This window comes from Camelus ferus, chromosome 3 (assembly GCF_009834535.1).
Source record: "Camelus ferus isolate YT-003-E chromosome 3, BCGSAC_Cfer_1.0, whole genome shotgun sequence".
Classification (NCBI taxonomy): Eukaryota; Metazoa; Chordata; class Mammalia; order Artiodactyla; family Camelidae; genus Camelus; species Camelus ferus.
This window is the reverse complement of record NC_045698.1, coordinates 52180197-52206864: the sequence shown is the minus strand read 5'-3', so window position 1 is coordinate 52206864 and position 26668 is coordinate 52180197. Positions and strand designations below refer to the sequence as shown.

The window sequence follows — 26668 nt, the reverse complement described above, 5'->3', positions numbered from 1 at the left end:
ATTGCAGAACTGAGGAAACCCAAGCAAGAGCTGTGATGTACCCGAGGTCATACGGGGAGTGAAGAGCCAAGCCCGAGTAGTTTAGCTCCAGGCCAGGCCCCTCCTCCTTTCTTGGGGTGATTTGGGGTCATCTGTGAGTTTTCCAAGTCCTGCAGGTAATTCTGGTACGGAACAGGGGCTGAGAATTGGGCTTAGCAGTTCGCTTTGCTCACACAAGTATCGGGTGTAAGTATGTTAGCTATTATTTTGCGATTTATTTAATCAAACTGAATTTCCTTTTAAATGTTTGGATTTTGATTTTATATGAATTTACTATGGAACATGGACAACTTAGAGTCAATTTTCGTGTTTTGATGGGAAGAAGGCAAAAACTTGAGAGCAGAAGAAGCTATCAACATTATCCTAAAAAGAGGAATTTGTCTTTTCTGGATGCTTATTTATAAATCATATTCAACTAGCATCCACGTGTGACTTGCTGACCAGCTGAACATTTCCCTGCTCAGAGCTTCTTTTTCCTTCTGGGTTTCTACCTGGGTTCTGAATGGCTGGGCTCTGGGGGCCTAACTTTTGCACAGGTGGGACTTGGCTGGAGTCGACATTTTCATGAGGTGTGTGTCATCTTCACCCCTAAGCAGAATTGGAGTGATTAGGTAAGAATCACAAGGGTTGCCCAAGGAAGACCAGTGATTTTTATTGTGCTTCTCTTTATCCCATTTTGGTATATTTTAGAAGAGGTTAGACTGACTTATGTTAAAAGAAAACTGGACACAAACTCATGAAAAGCAGTCTTGGAACTTTTCGATTCCAGGGCTACTTCATTCAGATGTTCAGCCACTCATTCGTGCCTGCATGCTTCACTTGCTCAACTGAATTAAATCTCTCTGAGCAGTCTTCCTCCTAGGGGCCTCTTACCTCCTGTGAGATGAGGCTGAACTTGGTGATCTGACACGGGCGTGCATGTGCTCGAAGTCCAGCCTTCTCCCTCGAGAAGTGATCTTTTCATTGCAATTTCAAATCATGTTTGTCTGGCTTTAAATGCAGATATTATAATGATAGTGGAGGAAAAGAACCGGATAATTTGGATGTCATATGAAATAGCTTATATAAGATTTATTACAACTCTTGTGATCTGTTTCTTCAGTCCAGAATAGCTAGAGAATTGAGAATGCCACTTTAGTTTTAAAGTGTTGAAGGAATGTTTCATCTTTATTATCTAATATAATTGAGAACAAATTTAACTTAAAACTGCAGATCGGGAGTGCTATTACTTAATGCCATTGTTGCTAATTTAAACCCCCCTTCCCTCAGGCTACCCTTTGCCAGAGGTGCTTATACAGGAAAAGATGCTGTTTAATTTTGAGTTTCTTTTCTGACTTTTCCTTATCTGGACTCCCCTCTAAAGAGGGGCAGTTTCAGAGAGAAGGAATCCTGTAGACCATCCTAAACGGCTGGGACTGCTCGTAATGCCTGTTAATGCAGAGGCATTGTCCATTATGAGAATGTGTGCAGATTCCGGGCGGCAGAAATCCGTCCACTCACTGCACTAGAGTTGCCTTTAAGCACCGATGTGGCTTAAACTGCATTTGACCTGGTGCTTCGGATTCAAGCCAGTAGATGACTCATTATTTCAGATGTTTGGTTTGTGCTCTTATAGTTGAAGCAATCTGTAAGGAAAATAGAAAAGCCTGTTGTAAAAATACAGTCTGTCTCCAGGAAGGAGAATCCCTGCGTCCTGACCGAGGGTGGGATGTCTGCGCACGGCTCATGTAGCTTGTTGTTCTATCTTAGTTCCTGGTTTGAAGCAGCCCTGGAAACGGTCCATCGGCACGTGTGTCAGTGGCATTGCCGGCTGTTTTTACATTCTCGGTTGTGAATTCAGAACATGCTGGGTTCAAAGCTTGCTGTCTGGTCGCTGAGAGAGAGCTGTTTACCCTGAGGATGGGCCAGCCAGGCGCCGGTCCCCAGGCTCCATTCTGAGGGAGGGGAGTAAACACAGTCCTCACCCCCATTCCAGAGGTTAACCTTGTCAGATGGCTTCTCTCTCAAGTTTGGGATGTGATGTGCAATTATGTTCTTTCTTTGGTCATTGGAGGCTGTCCATTTTCTATAGGTGATTTAGTAATTATGGAATGTTTGACTTTTTAGCATCAAAGGAGGACAATTGTAAAATATTTTAAAAAATTAGCTTCAACTTTTCCATTATGTTTTTAAGTAAAACATTCTGCTAACTTGTAAATTTGCCTCTTTTTTCTTGTTCCTTGGTTCTTAACTGTTCCCAGGGGAACACTTAGGAAAAATTACTGAGTCCCTCCCCCACACAGTGTGGTAAAGGAACCATTCAAGATTTGTAGCGCTGTGACTATGAACCCACTGTTGGATTCCGTTATAGACTTGAAGCTGTTATTACTTTGTTATCAAATTTTGATTAATTTATTAGATGTGACTGTGTGTCAAATGCTTGTTTTGAGAGCTTTCAGCTGGGTGTATAATAGCTTTGATGTTTTGGGTATGTGTCAGGAGCGCCATTTAATCCCCACAGATACACTAGATAGCATGTATTACAGATACAGTGACTAGCCAGTACTCAGGGAGGTTAATTAACATGCCCAAGGCCACACAGCTTACAAGTAAGAGCTGACATCTTACCCACAATGGTGTGACTTTGAGGATGTCTCAACGAGAAGCTCTCCTGCCTCCCTCCCTAACAAGGAGGGCAGAGCTACCGCATGACCAGTGCTGGCCCTCCTTCATTTCTCCACCTTTCTTTCAGAGGAGCAGAATAGTGTAATGGGCAAGAGCAAGGTCAGTGACTGGTTCCCACACATACTAGCTCTCAAACCTTGAGCAAGTTCCTTAGCCGTTTTACGTCTCCCTTTCTGCAGTCAGTGGATGAGACGGTGCCCGTGGTGGTGAGGCTCAAAGAAGTTAATATCTATAAAGTGTTAGAAGAACGGCTCCTAGGAAGCAGTATGTGAGTGTTTACTCTTATTGTATATCATCTCGAGGTCTGATTAGAATGAGGGGTTCTCTCCGTCTCCCCTCTTTCTTGCCTCCTCAGGCAGGGAGCCCCGGGTCAGCTCGTGGGAGTGCGTCAGAGCAGGGAGGGTCATGGACTGCTGGTTGGTGAGGGAGGCCCTGCCCACCCCTGGTCCAGCCTTGACCCCCTGGACTGTGTGTGTGTTGCTCCCAGCTTCTTCCCATTCTTGGTCTGTCCGATCTCTGGTCTGGTTGCCTGTTTTCCCCAGAATGTGTGTCCTCAACCTCTACCACACGTGCTGTAAATACATCATTGCCCATCAAATGCTGATTGAGTATCTCAGCCTGTCGGCCATATGTTTTAGCCAGTGTGGACACAGTGGTGGATCATAAATTATGACCTCCTAGAGGCAAGGACCACGTCTGTGAGGGCCATGTTGAGCAGTTTTGTTTTGTTTTTTTTAAGCCTTTAATCATGAAAATGATATTGTTATGGGAACTTGAGCATGAAGGGAAAGGTACCCACGGGAGGAGGCCGCCTTTTCCTCAACCGTGAAATTGCAAGGTGTGGTCGCGCCCCCAGGGATCCGAGGGCCCTGGGCTCCTGACTTTAGCTCTTCCCCCGTCCTTACTTCAGGGAGCCTGGAGGTCCTATTACCTATCCCACTTCAGGGCAGTGAACTGTTTCTCTTCTGATTCCCATGAGGAAGGGAAGTGAGTCAGGCATTCCTGCTGCAGAAGCTGCTCCCAGGAAAGGACTCCCTGGGAAGAGCAATGGCCCAGCTCCTTTGAATGTCCCGTACGAATGTCAAAAGCTGCTGGTGACCCGGCACTGCTATGGAATGACCCTCCCAGCCAGAAATCTTCAGTGAGGGAGGCTATACACAAATTGCCACAACCAGGTGTGAAAATGGCCTGTTGGTTGTTGTGTTGTTTTTAATTGTGGTAAAATATGCGTAACATAAATTAACCATCTTAACATTTTTAAGTGCATGGCTCAGTGCCATTAGGTTAATTTGCACTTTTTGTGCAGTCATCATCACCGTCTGTCCCCAGAACTCTTTCATCTTGCAGAACTGAGACTCTGTACCCATTAAACAGCAGCTCCCCACTTCCCCTTCCCCCGCCCCTGGCAACCACCCTCTGCTTCCTGTCTCTCTGAATTGGACTGCTCTAGGGACCTTGCATAAAAGGAATCATACAGTATTTGTCCTTTTGTGACTGGCTTGTTTTACTTAGCATGTCTTCATGGTTCATCCACATTGTGGCCTGTGTCAGACCGTCCTTCCTTTCCAAGGCTGAACAGTGTTGCATTGTGTGTATGAGCCGCGTTTCATTTACCCGTCGGTCGGTGGCCAGTTGGGCGGCTTCCACCTTGGCTGCTGTGAATGCTATTGCTGTGAACACGGGTGTACTGCCCATTGGTTCTTGTTCTGATGGGACATTAGGGACCCAGGAGTAGATTCTTTTCTGACTGGTTGTGCAAAGGGACCTCTGTTTGTACAACTTTGAATCTTTGTTGAAATTCAGAAAGAACAACCACCTCATTGCCAGGAGTGATTCAGCCACGTTTGTGGACCTGGATTTATCACTAAGTTGAGGAGTGATGAGGCAGCACTTAATGTCGATGAAATTAGAAGTGAAGAAAGCGAAAGATGTTCAGAAAGGGTCATTTGACACATTACTGTGAAACTTTGGTAGAGAGAAAAGGGACAAAGAGCTCCAGTCCCCCCACAGAGCAGAGAGTTTATGCAGTTTACCTGGGGAAATGTGAACCGCGCAGATGACCCCAGGTTAGCTCTCACGTAGTAGAACTACCGGAGTGTCTCCTGGAGATGGGGATCCCCTCCCAGGATCGGCTGCAGGTTGAAGAGGCCTCCTCCTGCTGCCTGAGGCCTTTGCCCTCCCACTTCTTTGCTGGAGGTGCGTCCTGTCCTGTTGGAACCGAAGGCCTGGCCATCTCTCGGTACTTCTGGTCTCTTCCAGAGTTCCTTGGCTGGACTTTTGCTGCACACAGGTATCTTCCCTTTGACTTCTAAATGTAGGTCTGTACTGCTTGTTAAAAAGAATATTGTACTCTTTGCTAATTCATTATGTGTTCTTGACCACTGTGAAAAGACCACCAGATGGAAATGATTTGAAGGGAGCCATTTCTTTGCAGAACTTCCCAGGTGCAGTGTACAATACGCCCTTCCCAGCCCTCCTCTGCTGGCCCCCAGTCTTGAATCCAGGAGTCAGCCTCAGCTCTGTCAAGCCACGTGTTCATACCAGTTGTGTGTGCCCAGATAGAACGGTAAGAAAAATTGATGAAGGCATGTGATATCCATTATGTTTTTCTATTCATGTTCTAAATTGTGGCTACTTTTTGTTGCCTCAACCAGCAAGCTTCCCTTTTGTTCCTTTAAGTTCTCACAAGACAAAGTCTCCACCTACTTTCCCTCCCCTCACCTTGCAAAGGACTCGGTTTTAACAATGCTGATTGTTCCAGAAGAATGTCTGTGTTCTATAGTTGTCAAAAAGAATGAGCTCCATGTAGGTAGGAGGGTGGAGGTGATGATGTTAAGGATTACAGGGCCCAGAGGATTGCAGACATTTTCTTTGCGTTGGTCTCAGGATTTACTGAGAATTGCATGTTGTCATCCTGTGTTTCTGTCCCAACTACTTGGCCTTGCTTTTCCCAGATGATTTCATTGAAAAGCAATGGCAAGTTATGACTTGTCTTTTCTGCTAGAGCCTTAACAGATCGTTTATTCCCAACTGTAAACATTTTAGTAAGCCTTTTGTTTGGTGACTCATTAATTTGATGAGGAAAATGTCTTAATAAAGATAAAGAAACTGTAAACTGTTTCAAAAGCTGCAGAGGGAAAAATGTTCAGGCTCTTGTAGGTCAACTGCTTCCCCCTGTTCCTTGCATTTCGTCTACTGCTTGGTCATGGGAACAGACGCGGTGGTCAGTTAGGGGTTATGTCCACTTAGACATACATACTAAGCATGGGTGTCTGACTTCTGTAGAGTGTCTTTCAGTGCGGACACGGACTGTATGAGGTGGCTTGATGAGTATTAGTCAATGATATTTCCCTCTTCCACCACAAACTAGCGCATTAAATGTGCCACTAGGTTAGCACCAAGAAGCACTTGGTTAATTTTTACTAGTACATAGAAATGTCACAAACCCCCAGGTGTAACGGGTCAAAGATCCCAAAATAGTTCAAAAGCTTAAGAGAATAGGAAACATCCTTAGCTATAAGCCTGTGGTGGCAGAAGTCATGATCTGCGTTCTCTGTTTGTATCAAATTCTCCTGGAGATATTATGACCTTACTTACTAGATAATGTTGGTAAGACTAAATGTTCCAACATGAATTTAACTATTTCTTGGTTTTGTTTGAGTGTTTAATGAAGTGTAAACTTATTTCATATAAAATTTTCTTTGTGACTAAAGTATATTTATCTTTATTAAGTCCAAGAGTAAGCATTATAGAGGTTTTAAAAAAAATTGTCCGGCAATTTTTCATTTAAATTTCAAGAGGCTATTGTATGTCTCTTTGATTCTCAACCTTTCCAGGAGGAAGATCTAATTGAAGACTAGCAGAGGTAGGGGGAGTTAAATAACACTCTCCAAACTTTCTTCAAATAGAAACTTTGTTTGCAGTATTCATTAGTTGTAAAAATGTATAAAGGGAGAAGGAAAAAATGAATTCAATATAGTTTGTAAAGATAAAAATCAAGAGGCAAGATAAATTGACTTTGAGGCTTTAAGTACATTATAAAGAACTTGGATTTTGTTTTACTTACATAATCAATTAGTGTCTTTACCTAAGTTTGTATCTGCTCTCTGGCTAGGTACTTGTAAAAAGGAAATACAATGATCCAAAGGTAACCTTTCATTACAACATACTTTTAAAAGTATTGCCCAATTGTTTGTCATTACTGACCGAGTCTTCCTGGACTACCCCCGACCCCAACCCCCCAAAACGGTGGCGCTCGGCATAGTGCAGCCATCTGTGCGAAGTGTGTGCATTTGTATAGTGATGCTAGAGCATTTCACGGCAGACACAAGTCATGTTTGATAAAGGTAAAATGTGTTTTGTTTAGATGTCTTTCTAATTACATGGACTTAGGAAACACTCTCCGTGAGGTGTGACCGTGCATACTACCAAGGTGATCTTCTGCAGTGATGCTCTGCAGGGGCCAGGTTTAAATCTGGCACCTTTAATTGTCAGATTGTCTCATAACTGTCAAGTAATTCAGTCTTTGATGCAGCAGGAACTATGTGGATAGCCAGGATTCATGCACTCACTCTGCTAACAGCATTGTGCCCTGCGCCGGGCTGGGGTCAGGTGGGGCCTTGGGCACATGAGGTGAACCCACCCGTGGTCTGTTGGAGGTATGCTGCTAGGTGACAGGTGCTGCCCGGAGTCCACACAGGCTGGGCTGTGCCACAGAAGTGTCTGCTCACCACGCACCACTCACTGCAGGGGAGGGAAGTCAAGACTAGGTACCATTTGAGCTAAACCTTGACCACCTAAGTCCAAATCTAAAGCTGTTTTTCACAATAACCTTTGAACCACACTGTATCATATAAATCAAATGACTTTCTGATTTTTTTAGGGAAACCTTGATTACTCTCCCACTTCATATCTAAATGGAAACAATGCAATGGGAAGCATAATCTGGGCTATTCAGGTCTGACTTTGAATCTTGACTGCCTGCTCATAGCCGCTTGACCTTTCTGAATGTCACATGAAAGGTGATAATGAGATATGCGGCACATATTGGTTGGTGGCATTGAATGAGGTGGGTTACGGAACCATCAGTATGAGTCCCTCCTCTTTCATTAGCATGCTGAAGTTGAAGGCCTCGAAAAAGGTGTTTTATTTTGAACGTTGCCTGATGAAAACAAGAAAGAAAGCAGGGCTAATGATGGGATAATGAGCGTGGCTAATATTGGGTAGCATTTATTGTTCCTGCACTATTCTCAGTGCTTTCTTCACGTTTCCTCACTTAATTGTCTCAGTAATTCAGAGTGAGGGGCTGTTATTTCATCCCCACTTTACAGAGGAGAAAATCGAGGTTAGAGACGTTATGTAACTTGAGTTAACGCTGCCAGTCTGGCTCCAGCGCACTTACCTGTCAGAATGGAGCTTCCAAAGAGGATAATGAGAATGACAGTAATAATATGATTCATCCTTTGAGGAACCCTTCTGTGTACCTTGTTACATTTATTCCTCATAAGAAAAAATAGGGATGACTAGAAATTGGATTAGAAAACTGAGGTTCCCAGACGGGAGATGGCTTGCCCAGGGTTACTGAATCCGTATGTGGCTGAATTGGTGCAAGAACTTTTTCCGCTCAAGTCTTGTGAGTGTTTATAGAGTAAAAGACAGAACAGTACAGGAATCCTTTTAGTAAGTGGATGGTGTTAAATTTTTTAAATATGGATTAGACTCAGGGGGGTTAATTGCATTGTTTAAGATCACTTGTCATGTCAGTGGCCAACTGTAATTAGAAAGGGCAGCTCAGGCCCAGAGCCACACAGCTTCAAAGCAATCCAGGTGAAGAGCTGGGGAAGTACCAGTGCATCTGTCTTCTGGTCCATTTGGAGCCAAGGTGCCTCCTCATGCCTTTTTCCAGGATTCTGAAGCCACAAGGGAGGAATGTAACTGGCACAGGGACCCTCACTTGTTGTTAGTCCAAATCGCCTCCTGCTACAGCCAGAAGGGAGATGATAAGGATTTGCTTTGGCATGTGTGGTGAGGATGATACGGAAGACCTGGGCCGCCTTCTTCCAATGCTAATCACGCTCTCTGCAAATTGAAGGCTCAGCGCAATTTTAGAGAAAGCAAGAGAGACAAGAAACCAAATAAGGTTGGACCAAAAGCCTCTTGGAATTATGTGGTGTTTTGCCCTGTAGCTGGGGATCCAGTTACAGATGCCTGTGATTATGGCCTTTGCAAACAGTTGTCAGGGAAATTCATAAGATTTCCAAAGGCTGCAGAAGAGCAGATGTGGAGTTCAGTTTCAAGCACAGTTACTCATAATGGCTTTCATGTGGACGTAGAGTATTCAGGATTCAGATCTGAGTCCCTCTGTCCAGGAGGTGGGGGATGCTGAGATTGGAGGTTTCACGATTTTCTGGTGGTCTTTTCCTGTTGTATCATTCATTCTTGGCCCCCAGGCCCTTACAAGTGGTGAAGTCCTTCCAGGACAGTTCGTGCACAGTGCCTGACATTGTCGTCCTATTTAGTAAGAAGACTCGAATTGGTTTCTTTGTCAACAAGCATCAACCATGCCAGCAGGTGGACTGTGGAGAAAGTGAGTCTCTGGCCAACTTTAATTGGCTGGGCAACAGCCATTTTGACATTGTTAGCAAAGTTCACAGCATTCAGGCTTGCCTTGTTTAATACCTGTTTGTCACAGTTTATATGGTAAGAACTTTAATGACTGTACGAAATACTTTCATTTTGTTACTAGTAATGAAGGACAAGATTGAAAGGATAGGTGTAATTATAATAATCTAACAGTTCTTTTCAAGCCATAGCTACTAGGTTTCTCCCCACCTTCAATAAAAAAAGTGAGCTTACTGAGTTTAAAAATCTAGTTAAGTGTTTATTAGGCAAAAACAATGAAAAAGGATATTCCAAATCTAAGTATATATAAAAAGGATATTCTGGTTCTTGTTATATTGGAATGCCCTTTTCTAGAGCTTTTCGAATAACATTTACTGGAAAACACAGCTTATATTAATAAGCAGAGAACCCTAAGGTAAGGGTGCAACAGGACTTTGGGGTCAGCTTTATTTTCCGTATAAAATCTGGAAGTTTCTGCTGTTGTTTTATTAAATGTATGTACCTGCTCTGTGGGGGAGAGGACCCGGAGAGGGTGTGGGTGGGGCTTGCGTGGATGGGGTCACTTGTGGGACACTTACACATGCTGAGTGGGGGTCCTCTTTGCAGGCTCAGCTGCCGAGCGTGTTACTGTTTGGTAGTGACTGAGAGCCTGGGGCCTGCCGGTTCTGTGCTGGCTCCGATTGTGGGGTTCACTTACTGCCGGAACTGCATTCAGACACTGCTTCTGTACCACGCCCGGTGCCTCTGCAAAACCAGGCGGAGGCGCACTCCTCTGCAGATGAGGTGGCGTGGAGCTCAAGTGGGACGATGTGAAGTGACAACCCCCAGTCCTCGCCTACTGCGTCATCATCGTGGAAGCCTCTCACTCAATCCTCACAGCTGCCCAGAGAGGTAGCACCATGGTGAGCCCGTGTTAGAGATGAGGCAATAAGCTCTTGGAGGTCTGAGTAACTTGCCCCTGGGAGAGCAGACTAACGTGGACAGTTTTTGACCACCCGTGGTGGTGATGTCCCCAAACTGCAAATGGTGAAGCTGGTACTTAAACCTAAGAATTAGACCTCTGGAGTCGACACCATTCCTCCTCCCCAAGTCCTTTAGAGAGGCCCAAGCACTGTATAAAACTGGCCTTGTCATCCCTTCCACATTAAGCTCTGACAGTGCATGGCCTTTGAGACCACTGGGAGGGAGTGTGAGAAGGGTTTGTGCTACCTGTGAGCTGTGTGACCTCAGGCCCCCCTGTAACATGGAGTTCAGAGCCTGTCTCATCTAACTGTTGTCCGTGTTCCATGGAGATAAATGCAGGGTCTCAGTCCACACACGATGAGGGGGAGGAAGAGGAGGACTGTTGTTACTGCTGCGGTTTTCAGTGCCCTTGAGGTTTTAGCTGTGGAGGGTTCTGTCTCCATGGATTGCATGGCTGGGATGTTTCCGTGCTGAACATCCACTCTTGTCCCTCCCATGCTGCACACACCCACAGTAGCTTCCTGGGGGCTGGTTTCCCGGGATGACAGCTTTTGAACCTCTCTCATCATCTGTTTCCTATTCATTTCACATACCCGAGTTCAAACTTTCAAGATCCTTATACCTCATCAAACAGTGGAGACAGCTGGGCCTCTGGTTCATGTGACCCTCACACCTTCCTAAGGCCAGTGGTACTTACAGTCTCTGTCCAGAGCTAATCTTTTAATTCAACCTTTAAAGATTTATGGAGCATTTTTGTCCCAAACAGAACCAAATGCTTTGTGTCCCTCTGCATCACTTGGGATCCTGGGAGTGGGCCAGGATCATCTTGCCTCATTTCCTAGAAACAGGTAGCGACAGGCCAACAGAAGGACCTAAAAGCTGATGTCACACTGCTTCCTTCATTTTCATTGTCAGTGAGAGGTGCTTTCCAGCACATGTTATTGCTCTTTTCCTTAACCTTTCTTGAGAAATTTTTCATCCTGATTGTCTTTTCTTCCTTATTTACTTATGGGAAATTGAAGGACTATAGGAGACTCTGTTCCAGCTTTTTCACTGTTAATCTGAATTTTCTGAAAATCCTAAATGGTTAGCTCCTCCCCTCCCCAACTGAAATCTTTCTGAGTTTACAATTCTGTCTCCTTTCACGAGGTCCTACTGATCAGCCTCTTGCCGAGAGCTCAGAACCCTCATATACGCCAGATAGTTTCAATGTAAACTAAGACTGAAGGTCCCTTATTTACTATCTGGAAGAAAACTGTCACTCCTTTCAAAAAACAAGAAACGAAGCCATTGATACTAACTTAACCAATGACAATTTGAATGAAACAGGGACAAATTCAGTTCCCTTATTTTTAATTGCAGGGCTCCTATTTGTGCCGAGTGGCCCAGGGTTAAAGAAGGAGCCAGTCTGAGCGAGCTGGATGAGGATAAACAAAAAAGTTGAAAACCTGTATTTATTTATTTATTTGCCTGCTCATTTAGCTGTACTGCTAATCAAATCAGTTCCTGTACCATCACATTCCTCAGACTTCGTCCTTCTGATTCTTGTGGATGAGGAAGCTCCAGTGACTTGCGTGGTTTCTTCTTCAGCTGAAGAACCCTGTTAAATCCTCGGGTAGATGTACTGAGCTGGACTATAAATGCAAGTGTCAAATGAGATTGCAGGAGAGGTATTTCAAGAGTCCTACAAGTCAGTCAGCCCCCTCAGTCAGCAAGTGTAAATTACACACCACCACGGGCACTTTGTCAGATGCGTCTTTCTGCTTGGCTCGGTCCTGAAATCTGCAGATATTCTGACCACGGCTCCAGAGGTGAATGCTTTGACCCACAGTGCAGGGAGATGGCCAGACTGTAACAAATGGCAAGATCACTGAACTTGGAGCCCTTCGTAGGCCATGTGAGGGCCTTTTTGCTTTGTTTGAGGGCAGTTTTCATCTCCCTCTCTCTCTCTTTTTTTAAGCAGAGTCAGATTCAAAAAGGTAGAGGAAATAAACTACACTTTTGGACTGAGATTTGAGTTAACCTTCAGTATTATACCTGGTGTACCTTCTCAGAAGGGTCACTTGAAACCCAGCTATTTATGGAAAAGCATAATCTCCCTGCTCCTGAATTGTAGCTTCTGGGCAGCAGGGAGCTGGACTTGGCGCCCCTGAGCCCCACATGCTCACGCACATTGTTGATGGATCTTGTGTTAGTTTCCTTGTTCCAAGACATGTATGTGGCTAAGAGCACGCGTAGTGCTGGGAGCCGAGGGTGTGGGCCCGAGTGGAGTCGTGTCGGAAGCCTTGTACTGATTCCTGGGAGACACTGCCCAGAGAAAACTGGCAGTAAAGTGAAGCCATTTATCTCACCCATTGATCTGTTAGTAGACTAAGTGCCTGTCCCCAGGTGGAGGAAGAAGCCCCTGAAATATGTATGACTCAGGCCATTCTCCGGTAGGGGTAAATGTGACTACTTGAAACGGAATTGCCAAAACCTCCACACAAGGAACCTTCCCTCTTGCACGAAAAGGAAATTATCAACTACAGCCTGATTGTAGGTGCTCAGTTCCAAAGATCTCTGAATGCCCCCTGCCAGAGAGCCTGAACTCAGCCTCATGTGGACTCTTGAGTTGGCAAAACATGGTCTCACTCCTCTTTCTCTCTGTCCCTTAGGTCATAGTTTTTTCTGCTTTCTCATTGCTTTTGAAAAATCCAGTAATAATCCTTTTATTCTTCCTGTGATTGACATCTCGTTTTTGTCACAAAGATAACATGCTGGCATTTCCTGTCTTTACGTTGATCTTCTCAAAAGGTGAAGTGCAGACGGCCATGCCAGAAACGGGAACATAATTGACGTCTTTGTGATGCTGTCCGAGTTCTTGAGAAGCTATTAGAAATGGATAATCTTGGTGTTTGCCAGCTGAGGTCAAGCCAACATCTGTACTTGTCTTTCTTTCCCGGGGGCATGACAAGAAAAGACAGAGAGAAGAGTTCAAGGAATTAGAAACAGAGCTTTCATTAGGATAACATCTGAGGTCAGGTAAACATCTCTTTTGAGTTTCATTGAAAAATTCCAGGAGGCCAAGGCGAAATTCTCCAGAAGACCTGTTTCAAGGAGTGTAGCTCAGTGGAAAGTTCACCTTAAAAAAATGTAGAAAACCTGAGTATGATATTGCTCAAGGGACTCTTAGGAAAACAGAAAAGGAAAAGGACATCCAAAACCAAAATTTCTTCTCATTTGGAAAGTGTGGAGAGCCTGGGGATGACTTCCCCCAGTGGCTAGGAAATACATCTTCGTTGCAGATTAGTCGCCTCCTTTCTAGAAGCTGTGGAGTCGTATCTTAAATTTGTGAATCTGGGTTGTGAATGCAGACAGCCATGGTGCATGCAGACTCATCTGGGAAGAGAGAACAGTGTGACTTAGTACGCCGGGCACATTTCCTGTGTCTGTGGTTAAGCATAGAGCAGAGTTCTTGTCCACTTTTGTGTTGTTCCATTTGTTAGTTTCAGAGTTCAGATGACATCTTCAGCAAGAGTTTAGCTCTCATTTAACTTTTTTAAAAAAGTTGAGAGAAATAGTCCCCTTTGACTCTGAAGGAAATTAAACCACAAGTCAGCCTACAAATGGAGATTGTGGAATATCTGTCCTGGAGATCTTCAAAAGTAGAACGTGAAACTTAGGTCACTTCAGTAAGTTTGTTTGGAGGCTAACCAAGATGACATCTTGCAGTGTTCCAAGTTTAAGAAACAACTCATATTAATAGTCATATATCCTTAGAGCATAAGGAAAATGAGCACTTTGTTACATTATCTTTTGACGTCTTAAACATGTGTTGACTTCTCCATGCCCTGAAATGACTGTGCCCTTCATTTGCATTGGATGCTAATGTTGCTTGTGGAAATTTGGGAGTGAGTAGGAGGGAGGAAGTAAGGAGTTGTTCTTTTAGAAATGACATTCGATCTTTTCAGGGGATGGTGCTGAGGGGACACTTGGCTTTGACAGAGCTGACTTGACTGAGCGTGTTAACAAACTCCCTGAAGAACAGTACTTACCTTGAGGGCACTTCCTGTGAAGAACTGTTGCATTACTGAATGGCCAAGCTGGCTGCTTTAAATGGTCTATAAAATGCGAAGAGGTTGGTTGGTTCAATGTCATTGGTAGCTATTAACTTTAAAAAGTTAAGAAGATTGTCTGAAACAGGATTTTAAAGTCATCTGGCTTCAGTGTGAGTCTAGAATGACAAAAATTAAAAAGTCAAAGGAAAGATTCTTTGTGGAATGCCAGACCACAGTGAGCATAGTTCTTGGTGACTTGTTTGAATTCCTAGTGTCCCCGGGGCCGTCTCCTTCTGCAGACTGTGTCCAGCTCTCACCTACTACATAGTGTCAAACCAGCTTCCCTTCTCGCTGCTGACCTTAAAGAGACACTGTCCATGGGCTTGTGAGCATCTGTAAGAATTTGCTTTTAGAAATGAGGGAAAGTGTAAGCTGTTAAATGTGCTCAGCAGACAGGAAAACCAAAGGTAAAATTGGGAGGCGTGTGTGTGTGTGTACCAGTAGCTTATGAAAACCCTTCTTCCATTATTTTTAGTAAAGATTTATCTTAAGAATTTCAGTTAGGTTAATGTCCTCTGTGACTCTGTTTCTTGAAATTGTCCAGTTAATACAATATGGATTTAAGACAGTCCCAGGGACCTAGAAACTAAAAAGTATTATCTTCTCTTTGTTTTTCTTCCCTTTGTCTTTTTTGTTTGTTTGTTTTATTGTCCTGGGCAGGCAGAAATAAAAGAGTGAACTCTAAGCTATAACATTTGGTTTTAGTGCTGTTTTCTTTCCTTGTTCCATTTTAAAAAGGACACATTCATTAAAGTAAGACTCTTATGTTTTTAGTTCCTTCTCTCTTTTAAGTTTCCTTTTATTTGAAGTTAGTTCTGCCATGTGGTGGTTTTCAAGATGTTTGTTTATTTACAGTGAAACCCTTTCTTTCCAATGAAATCTTGTGTTTAATATACGAAACAGATAAACTGCAGCTGTTTTGGGGGTTGCCCCTCTGCCCCCTCCAGCCTCATAGTTCCTGAGGCTCATCTGAGAGCCTGGGACCCCAGCAACCTGGGTTTTAATTCCCTGGCATGACCACAGGATTAGGAGGGACTGCCCAGTTTGCTTCCAAGACTTTTTGTCACTTCACTTCTCTGGACTTGAGTCTACTCTTTGAAAAAAATGATGGCTTTGTATCAGATCATCTCTGAGGTCCTTCCCGCCCTAACAGTCAGCAGTTCTGGGCCCTCCACAGAGAGCTTTGGGGCGGTGAAGTGTTTGTGCCTGAGGAATACTCATGGGGAGAGCGGAGGCCTGGCTAGGGGAGGACTCGCCCTTTTCTAGCGTGCCGATGAAAGCTCAGGAGCCAACACGGACGCATCTGCGGAATTACCTCTGAGCAAAATGTTTTCTGGAGATTTCAATGCAGCATCCTCCAATGCAGGCAGGTCTTATGGAGAAAGGGATTTAACAGCAACAGTTGTGGGTTGTTGTTTACTATTGATTGTGGTCACATTTGCTGGTAAGTGGTTAGCTATTAATAAATAAAATAGAATTTCCTCAGTAGAGAAAATTATGTTCTATCATTTTATGTGTGTGTGTGTTGGGAAATGCATCTGAGGGATAGTTCAAGAATCTGCAGCCAGTTAACACATTTAGTTAAAGAATGGGGATGGTGAGGCCAAGGTCAGGGTTCAGTCGTTCTGTGGGCCAGTTAACTGGGTGGGGCTCTGTGGCCAGACTGTACTTTTAACCCTGACCAACTGCTTCTCACATGTGTGCCATGGGTCACAGGCAGGGTTAGACAGTCTGGAAGAATATTCCAGCTCAGCTTTTCCTCCTGGGACTTAGCAGGGCCTTTAGTCCTGGTAGCCAGGGGCTTGGCATCTCATCTAGGTGGATGGGGGGCACCCTGTCTACACCTCTAACAGCTGTGAGGGAAACCTGGAATACTCCTGTGAGCCAGGGTCAAGTGCCTGCTGCTTGGGGGTCTCCAGTCTGAAGACAGAGCTTCCAAGGCTGAATTGGGCTGGAGATCATTGAAATTAAGCCAGATAGTTCTTGATAGGCATGAACCCTCCTCCTCTTTGGGATTGGGAGAAAGGCTGGCGTTAGAAGAGGAATCGGCTTCAGTTTTAACTTATGAAAGCTCATTGTTCTCTGTAGTTCTTATTTCGTCATTGAAACACCATTTTGTAGTTAAAATTTGAAACACTCCATTTTCACGTGGAAAAGGATAGCGTACAGGAATCTTAAGAAAGTTGTTTGGAAAAAAATATTCCAGTGCGCACAGTTCCCCCAGAGAATGGTTCTGTAGGAATAAATTTTTAGTACTAATTAAACACGGAACATTTTCTCTTGTTTCTTAGCCTAAATGCAGTAACGTATGAGGCCTCAGTATGACTTAATGTTTGCCCTGGGAAGCAACTTAATTTGTTTTCTATGAAAGATAGGAAAGACAAATCACCTGAACTAAAGTATTTTTAACACTTTTTTGAGAAAAGTATTCGTTTTCATTATGAACATTACAGAATTATAAAACTTACGGGCCTGTTCATCTCTGCACCAACCAACCCCCACAGTGATCACTGTGCTGTTGAGCCAGTTGTGAAAATGGGTATAAAGACTTCTGTTGATTTTTAGCCCCAGAATTAATTTGCTCCAGGTCAGTGGCTTCCAAAGTGTTTAACAGTGAGTGCTTTCAGCAAACGACATTTTAAGTGGAACTTTAATATAGAAAAAAAAAGATAAAAGCAGAGACCCTGTAGTTGTAGCTGGGAAGACACTCTGCCCCCTTCCTCCCCTGCCCCACCAGCGACGCCCCCGCTGCGCTGAGACACCCTCTGAGCAGCACTTACAGCTGGCGCTTAACCCAGCGACTTCCGCCGTACAGGGTGCTGGTGTTGGGCCTTCCTTCGCCTCCTTGACTCACTCTTCTGAATGGCACACCCCCGGTGATGTCTGTTTCCCCATCCCTGACTCTGGGTGGCTATTTTTAGTTCAGCTACAGTTAGTCACCAGCTTAAAAGCAAACCACCTAAGCCAACCAGTGATTTTTTTTCTCTCCTGAAATTGGACCTTTACATTTAACTCATCTTTTGAGTTTAGCTCAAATGCCACATTTGTCACTGCTTTTCAGTCTGTGCCAGGAATCTTCTCTCCTTGTGGATTGATGTTTGAATCTGTAACTGCAGTGCTTGTGCTGGGGTAGAGGCTCATGCCCACTGTCCTTGTGGGAAGGAGCTTTTTCCTTCTAGACACCATTCTAGTGTCTGTTTTCTGCCTGTTTTCTTTCCACCGCTGGATAATAAAATGTTATACAGCATTATTTTACCCTGTAGATAATCCTGGAGTATCTCTTAATCTTTGATCAGACTCGAGTAACTCAGAGTCCTACACAGGAAAAACAGCCTCTTGTAAAGGTATGATTCTTGAATCCGTGCTGTAGCAAAATGCTGTGAGTAAGATGGCGCTAAGAATGGTTGGTCTTTGTCTTAAAAGGTGTTCATATATTCAGTATGCATTTTTCGAGCACCTGCTCTCTAGAGTAATATGGCTGAGCCTTGAAGAGATCAATTAGCTCCTTTGGTACACATCCCTAGGAGGTAGATGCTGTTATGTTTTTAAACTATACAGTAGCCAGCTTTGCCTTTCCTCTGGGGTGGTCTCATGCTTAACTGTGGCTTCAATCACCTCCTATCTGCTGATAATTTCTTAAACTCTGTTGTCTGCTCTAAACTCCTTTCTTCAGTTCCTGACCTTTTGCCTGCTGGAATCCCCTCTCCCCGGTTGCCCAACCAGTTATAGTCGGTCCTCTGTATCCACGGGTTTTGCATCTGCAGAGTCAACCAGACTTGGACTAAAACCTGCCAATGCAGAGGGCCACCTGTACTTCAAACTTAAAAAGCCTCAGTGAGCAAATGGAGGCTACCATCAACTGATCTCCTTTCCCTTCCCTGAGTTTCTTACCTTGGTCAAGACATTATCATCTGCCTACACACGTATTCATCTACTGATGCTGAGAACTCACTCTGTCTCAGGTAAGACAGAGATCTCACCTTACTGAGAGCTTGAGACAGAAGTCTCACCTAAGACAGAGTTAGGGGTCTCTACAGCACAAACCCAAACATTAAAGGCCTTGCCTGAATGGAGCTTACATTCTAGAGAACAGATAACTAACTTAAAAAAAAAAATCTGTGTCTGTACCTGTATATCTAGACACGTTTATATCTACCCATTCCTCCTTCTGTGTGGATGGCTGTCTGTTAGTGGTGAGAGCTATGGAGAGAAGTAAAGCAGGGGAAGGATGGCAGGTGGTGCTGGAGACCGAGAGGATGTGTGTTGTGCTCTTCCACTAGGGTGGTCAGGGAGCGAGGTGACATTTGAACAGAGACCTGAATGAAGTGAGGGGATAAACCATATCAATACGTATGATCTGGAGAAGGGCCCGCCTCGCCCTCTGCCTCATCCTTCCTAGTCAAGGACTGAGTCATGGCCATTATTGTCACATTGCCCAAACCACAATTTGTAAATGTTAGCCAGCAGATGGATGGATGCACTTGGACCAGGGAGTCAGACAAGCAAACAATTATTACCCAGTGTGCTGGGTATGACAGAGCCATGCCCAGAGGTCTGCATGGGCTCAGAGAAGGGAGGGCTGGGAAGAGGGCAAAGGCAAGAGTAAGCGTGGAGATGGCTTCGTGGAAGATGGCAGTTGAGTGGGGTCTTGAACAGAGTTCCATGTATGGACTTGGGAAGGTTCTAGAGGCAGACAGAAATGGGTAGATGTCCTGGGGCCTGAACACTGAGGTTTGGAGGGCACAGCATCAGATTTGGGGTCAAAGCAGGCCACCAGGGAGGGGAGCACAGCACTGTGACTGGTGGGGGAGTGGTCAGGTGAGCTGGAAAGGTGTGTTCTAAGAGGATAAATTCATTAATCTGACCTTGAATGCTGTCCTTGGGAAAGGAAAAATGGGAAAAAGAATCTTAGGTTTTCCCCTTCCCTCCCCTTCCCAGTTGCGCCTCTGAGAGTGTTCCTTCCCCACACACCCCTTATCCTGTGCCCTTTTCTGGCTTTAAAGGCAACTTCAGCAAGGTTCCAATTCTCAGAGCTGTTGCAGAAGCCTCTGCCCTCTTGGCCAGAAGGTCAGTCATGTCTGTGTTTTGAGAAAGGACTCTGCCGTGTTATGTCACCGGACAGGCGCCTGGCTGTGATGCCTGAAAGCCTGAGGGAGGGAGGGAGGGGCAGGAGGATGGGGCTGTGTTGAGGGAGGGCAGCAGGACGGGCTGTGGCTCTCCTGGATGAGGGCGTGTGGGCGCTGGGCTCACCCCGGGTCTGAGCACTTGTTAGGAGTGGGATGAACGTGCCCTGGGGACACTCCAGGAAAGCTCCGGCATCTTCCACACAGCGCTGGCGTTACTCTGGTTTTGGTGTACTTGCCTGCGTTTTCTCTAATCTGTCACGGCAGGTTTCCACTGCAACCCCCCCCACCCCGCTTTGTTTTCTTGGGAAGACTATAAATACAGTGATTCAGTGCTAAGATTTCTTTTACGTATAATGGTTTTATTCTTTAACCCTAAGACACTGTGTTTCTTTGTGGTGTGCATACTCCTGTGCTCAGGTAAGCAGAGTTGTTGGAGGAGAAGTCAGGAGTTCAGTGCCCACCTCATTCTCTCCCTCCTGGGAGGGCAGCGGCCGTGTTTCCGTTTTCCCTGTGGGGCCATGGTTGGAGTGAGCAGGCCTTATTCCAGGACTCCACGCCGAGGCGTACTAGGATCTATTTTTATTGGTAAATTATACGGTACGTTACTGTGTGAGATTTAGTGCTATCATAAGCTTTGTAAGAATATTTTATTAAAGGTTCTTGTACCCTTTGTTCTGTTGTGATACTGATTTTCTACGAATTTCTTGTAATATTTTCCCTGAGAAGTGGTAAAAGCTCAGTCATACGGTTCTCTTGCAAGCAGTGTTTGAAGTGATCTCATTCCTCCGGCCTTCATTCCGAGGATGTCCTCCCTCTTGCCCAGGTGACACCAGCCTCCTGGGCTCTCTGTGGTGTAACTGAGGATCCCCTTTGGCTCTGTGTTGCTAAAATCCTGTTACCTGCTCACTAATGTCAAAGGTTTAGTTAAGCTCAGAGCCTTTGATTACAAAGACTTAAACTTAAGGTTCAAATGCACCTGGGAGAGAAGCAGTGACCCATGTGCCTTGTGGTGTGACCGATGGCTACCAGGCCCTTCCTGCAGCTGGGGTCATGGAGGGTGATGTGAGGGCACCCGGGCAGAGGACTGCTGAGCAGTGCCACGGGAGAAAATACTTCCCTGAGAAGCAGGATGCCTTGTTTTTTTGGCCTCCCCAGGCCCTGGTGGATGCCTCCCCAAGTGCCCAGTAGATCTTGTTTGGATAAAATAATGGACAGATAAGTGCTTTTATGAGTATGTGAGATAATGAAAAGGGTAAACATTTTTAGATAGGGAAGCTGGGCTTCCAAAAACAACTATCCATTTCACCACGAGAGCTGGCCTTGCTTGGAGGCAGAGTCTCCTTTTCCCTGATTTTTTTCTGTGTTTTCAGGAAGTTGCAAATCCTTTGAAGGAAAAGCAGTTCCAAAATGCTGAGTCGGCGTGTCTTGATGGTGTGGCAGCCCTGCCCCTCGGTGAGCTTCACCTGTGTGAAGGCAAGGCCGTGTGAAACAGCGCCCAGGTCACACGGGCTCGTTCCTGGACCCCAAGGGCTTTATCGTTGACGGCCCGGCTGGGAGCAGGCTCTCCACTTGTTGAATATATGTCGTGGCTTGCGTGAGTCCATATGACCCTGTTTGGAAACCCTTTTAATGAGTAGGCTTTTTTACTTTGAGTTTTCATCTTGGCATCTGATTTTCAGAAACGTTGGTCTGTTATTAAAGTGTATGCCCGGATTTGGAACGCAGACTGGTGAGAAATGTCACACAGAAAGGGCTCGCCAGCACTCGCGGTCCGGGTCCCTCGCGGTGCGCCCCGGCTGCGTGCTCACCTGCTCGCTGTGACGACGTGAGTCTGCTGGTCTTGCTGACCTTTACTCGAGCAAGAGGTGGGGGTGTTTGATGAGGCTGACTCACTTCTGGTGCCCGATGATATTCACCACTGTTCCTCTCTTGCAAACTGATCACACCTTCATGTTCAAGTTTAAAAGACAAGCAGGAACATTAAGAATAGTTGTCACCTGGAGGAAGGCTCCTCAGAATGACCTAAAAAGCCCTCGAATTGTGCACAGTCCCACCCCCGTCACCCTCCTCCACGTCCACTTTCTAAGGCTACTCCAGGACAGAAGGAGGTCACAGAACTTGGTCCAGACACTGGTATTTTGAAAAAACACCCACTGGAGGACCCCCCGAGGACAGCGGAATCACCACCCCGTGCTCCTTCCATGTCTGCCGAGTCCCCCTTCGCCTCATTCTGGAATTCTTGCTGTCACCTTTGCTTGATGATTTTCTCCTTCCTGTTAACCCAGTATTTTTCTCTTCTGCATATCCTGCCTTTTCTGACCATCTGTGGGAAATTGTCCTAATGCGATCATTCGTTCGTTTACGCAGTAAACATTCATAAAACGTCTGCCCTGTGCCACGCCTGTGCTAAGTGCAGATGTGAGAGCGGAGTGAGCACAGTTTGTTTCCTTCTCAAGGGGCTTCTGACCTGGTGGATTTATAACTAAATGTGGGCGCAGGGCTCACAGTTACGTGAATGAACTTGGTCCCGGCCATGTGTGTAGAGCAGTAGCGGTGCTTTGATGCACACGCCTGTTGTGTTGCATGGCAGTCTCATTCAGTCTGACTTGTTTCTGGCTCATTGGTTGGCTATTCTGCTGTACCCAGATATTTAAACACTTACCCTTGAACAGCTTTGCGGTGATATGGGGATTTTTGAATCAAGTCATTTTTCTTTCCTTCAGAGTCAGAGGAAGTTTCTGTGATGGACTGCATTTGGCGTGTAGTCTGTGAGGTCTTTGGAAACTTGAACTTCAGTCATTCCCTGTGTGGCTGAGTGGCAGGGCAGGCATTGCAGAGGTTCAGGTTCCCAGCATTTCACATGAGTTAACACAGCCCAGCCTTTGGCAATCTGCCACTCTCTCTACTTGGTAGACAGGTTCGTGAAATGTGACACGCTTACATCTTTCCTGGAAAATCTTGTAAGGTTCAGCAGTTCTTCAATGACTGACCTATTTCTGTTAAACTCCTGTTATCAGACCCAAGTGTGAGGTTGTCCTGGACCTGTTGTCAGAATAGTCAATGCATTTCATGACTTTTTTTTTTTTAATAAGCTACCAGCCTAGTCTTTGAGTGACAATTGATGCTTTGGATGCAGAAATGGGACACTGCTCTTTGTGTTGATTCTGCTGCCACCAGCTCCCCTTAAACTGTGAACCAACTTCTCCAAGCAATTGTTGTTGTATCAACACAGCACAGTACAGTGGGATTTGGACAGTTATTCCTTGAGCTGACACGTGTAAGCAGAGCCTTAGAGACCATGTCCACCAGAAATGCAGACTGTGTCTCAGTGAGGTGGTGGGGATGGTGTGTGAGAGTTAGTAGGGCTCTTACCATGTTTTGCTTTCAGCTCAGCAGCTTTGGTACTGACTTCATGCCTCATGGCTTTGGAGCCCATCCTTGCCCCTGTCCTTGTTGGTTGAAAAGCCTCATGTCTTTGTTGTTGCAGTATTGCCTAGCTAGACATACACTGGACTTGGGAATCCGAAGTCCTAGGTTAGAACCCGGATTCTAGCATTTACCGTGTGATTCAACTTAAGTCGTTGAAATTCCTAGTCTGTAAAATGGGGATGATGACTGGCGTCTGCCCCTACTGCGCCACTCCAGCTGCCTTCCCCTCCTGGTGTGGATCAAATGAGAAAATGAATCGGGGAATGTCTGTAACTTACACAGTGCTCCTGCCTCAGGAACCCCCATCCATGCCAAGCAGGGCCATCGCGAGCTGGTGCAGGGTGCAGGGAATGCCCTTCTGTTGGGGGACAGTTGCTGGGACTCCCCCTTCTGCAGCGTCTGCCCAAGCAGCTGCCTCTTAACCCACCCAGAGGCAGTCTAGACCTCGGTGGGATAACTGTTTGTTATGACAGTCTTTCTTCAGCCAAGCTGAAATCTATCCTCATAACTTCCAAGATAATTTACTCTTCTTGGTTCTAGTTTTACAGAGTAACATGAAACAACTCAAATCAGTGCATGTCAAGCTGTAGAAATTTATAACTGAGAGAGGGGTCTTAAACTCGGCTTCCTGTTTTTGGCAATGCGGTTCAGTAAATAAGAGCTGGTGCCCATCACGTGAGTGCTGTGCTCCGGCACTAAAGGCAGCTATTGTTTCTCCTCCTGATCTCCGGAAGTGGAATAGAAGGGCAGGGAACCAAATGGGGATGAAAGGGAAGCAAAAACTTTTTAACTCTTTAATGTGCAGAAATATGGTGGTTTAAATTTTTTTTAGAATACTAGCTAGAAGAAATAGTACCTCAATTTATAGGGTTATGAATAATTTAAATAGCTAAGCAGACTGCTAATCTACAAAAATGAAGACATAAGAATGATAAATAAGAAAGACGGGTATTTCTGACTTTTTAAATAAGCTCCAGTGTGTTTAACAGGCAGTAAGTGAAAAACATATTTGCACGTAGAGAAATGGAAAAATGGTGATATGGCAGCATGATAATGCCTTTGTGAGCACTGCATTTGATGTCTTTCTGGTTGCCACAGCCCAGGAGAGGACCCTGTGGTGTCTTAGAGATTAAAGGCAGAACACACTCTCTGCTTTGAGTTACAGAATTTAAAACAAAAATAAGCAAATAGAAAAGCAACACCGGCATGGGAGTTAGAGCCCTGGTTCCTGTTCTTGACCCTGTTACTGACTAGCAGTGTGACGTAGGGAAGTCAGCCTTTACTCTTCAGAATTGCAGTTTCCCTCAAATTTAAAATGGGGCCAAAATTTTCTGCCCTGCCTGCATCATATAGTTGTTAGGATTAAGTATGATAATTTAGGTGGATTCAAGTTTTCACTTCTTTTAAGCCACGTAACTCACGGAAAGTTTTTTAAACTTCTCTGTGCCTGCTTCATCTTTAAAATGGGTGTAATACTAGGTGGGACCTACTGCAGGGTTTGTGAGAAATAAATGAGTTACTTTCCATCTAGTGCATAGAACAGTGCTTGACAGTTAATGCCTAATACATTGACTATTTTTAATGAACTTTTGAGGGCTCTGTGCTTTGATACATTTTTATTTAGTCTACTATATTTTTTTGAAATAGCATTTAACAAAATAAAAATAACTGTAGCACCCTATTTACCAACCAAACCCAGTAACAAAATTAGCGTGGTTTGTTTTTCTCATCACTTTGATGGTTTCACAAGATATGACTTGGTTATCAGAAAAGATGAATTGTGATACCGAAAACTTGCTCCCAAATGCCTTTCTTCTTTGGAGCGTAGGCCAAATTTATATATTCTGGGAGATGCTTTTTCTCGGCAGTGTGAGTTTGGAAAACTTCAGGTGGGAATCAGGATTGGACCCTCCTTTCTCTGTTGTTGTTAGGATCTTGAGATCCATCTCACCTGTCCAGAGCTTTGGTTGTGTTGTATGTAACAAAAGAGATTTTTTAAGATGTTATCTTATATTTTGAACTGTGCTAATTCAAGTGTTTTGGGGACCCATTTAGCTTTTAGAAGTAATGAGATGTTGATCAAGAACTTCATTTATAACAGACCTGTTCATAATAATCCTAGTGGCTTCTTTCAGAAGCTGTTTCCAGATAGAAATGCTGATCATGACTTCTCATGAAGTTCCCCGAAGGGGTAAAATTAAACTGTGGGAAATGTTTGGAATTTAACTAGCAATTAACTTATAAAGAACCATTTAAAAAACCCATAACTCCCCTAAGCTGTTATGACAAATGACCTTATGAATTCAGAATTCTTTTATGTATATATTTTTTTTCTTAACTGAAACCCAGTGAGTATTGTCCAATAGCTTCGAGTTTGTAACTGAACTAAAATGATTTCTTTAGACAGAGGAGCCTTTGAGTGCTGTGCTGGCTTCTCAACCTCAGATCTGGTCTGGATGAACACTGACGCCACTCATGTTAACCTAGTAATCTGGATACAAGTTTTTGCTCATGCGCTATATTACATTATAGTCCTAAATGACATGATTAGGCTAAACATTTTTAAACATGCAGAAAGCACAGGTTCATTTCATCTGCTAGGTCCGTTTCTTTTCTAGACTTTTACATTAAGGAATGTCAGGTTTCTATTTGGGAAGGTGATGAATAGACTACCTACAGTGGAAGGGGTGCTTTCAAACGGCCACATGGCAGAGTGAAAAGAGTGTGATTTGGAAACCCTGGATCTGTGTGATACTGAGGAAGGTTCTCTACTTCTTTCAACATCTGCTTCCTCATCTGTTAATGGACATACTGGCTGTCTGGAAAGATTATAATCTGATGCCACACAGTCCTGGGTGCCCAACAAGTGGCAGCTGTGATATTTTATATTAGAAATTTGTTCCATTTATGTTTAATATTTGAAAGCAATGCTGAACAGACATTTTGGTCTGTTCTGTGACTGTATAAATAACTTATAATCTTCTTAGGTTACTTAAAGACTTTGAGAACACCAAAAGGAATACTTGATTTTGAGATAAATTAACTAATCATTAAAGAAATTCTTCTGGATTCCTCTGTTTACTATGCTAGAGTTTTAATGACCATTTTTTCATTTCTCCAGTCTTTGACATCCTTGTGAATGTAGCTTAAAACAAAAAAAGTTAACAGAGTAACTGAAAAGGATTTAAAGTGCTTCCAGGATAAATGCCTCATTCACAATTTTGTATTTCATCCCGTAATTCGTTTCTGGATTATTTGAGCCTTTTATTTTGTTCATAAAGTGCCCTCAAGGTCACAGGTTGTATTTTCAAGTTGGTCCCTTTGTGAAGGAAAAGGAAAGGATGTTGTAAGGTGCATGTTCCTGGGCTGCATCTTCCTCACTGACGTCTTTTTTTTTTTTTTTCCTGGTTCATTGATGATTTGGACCTCATGTTAGTGTAGCAGTGTTCCCAGGAAGGGGTGGCTACATTCTAACGCAGGCTGAACTGAACTTGTAGGCAGCCCAGGGACCAATGTTTGAAACATCACATATTTTAATGAGACATAAAATTGCATGGTAAGTCTTCCTTATGTGTTTTAAAAAAATAAAAGTAATGTTTTGTCCAATTTGTTTCTCCAGGCGGCCTTTTTCTGAAGTCGTTCACTGAGACGTCCTGACATCCCTGCAGATACAATTTAAGGTGAGTAAATGAAGTCAGGTGCCCTTATCGGCAGTGATTCTTTGGAAAC

General features: G+C 44.4%; 1 protein-coding gene across 6 annotated transcripts in view; it reads left to right on the top strand.

Moving 5' to 3' along the window:
* Positions 1 to 26668, top strand: part of LHFPL2 (LHFPL tetraspan subfamily member 2) — a 153243-nt gene that overhangs the window by 44895 nt on the left and 81680 nt on the right. For 4 of the 6 annotated variants that reach the window (XM_032474807.1, XM_032474793.1, XM_032474788.1 and 1 more), the window contains exon 3: positions 26559 to 26619. The gene's annotated coding sequence lies outside the window, so the exon portion shown is untranslated. Of the gene's footprint in view, positions 1 to 5137; positions 5270 to 20880; positions 20963 to 26558; positions 26620 to 26668 lie in introns of all 6 variants that reach the window. The other 2 variants (XM_032474817.1, XM_032474802.1) reach the window with 2 other exon arrangements.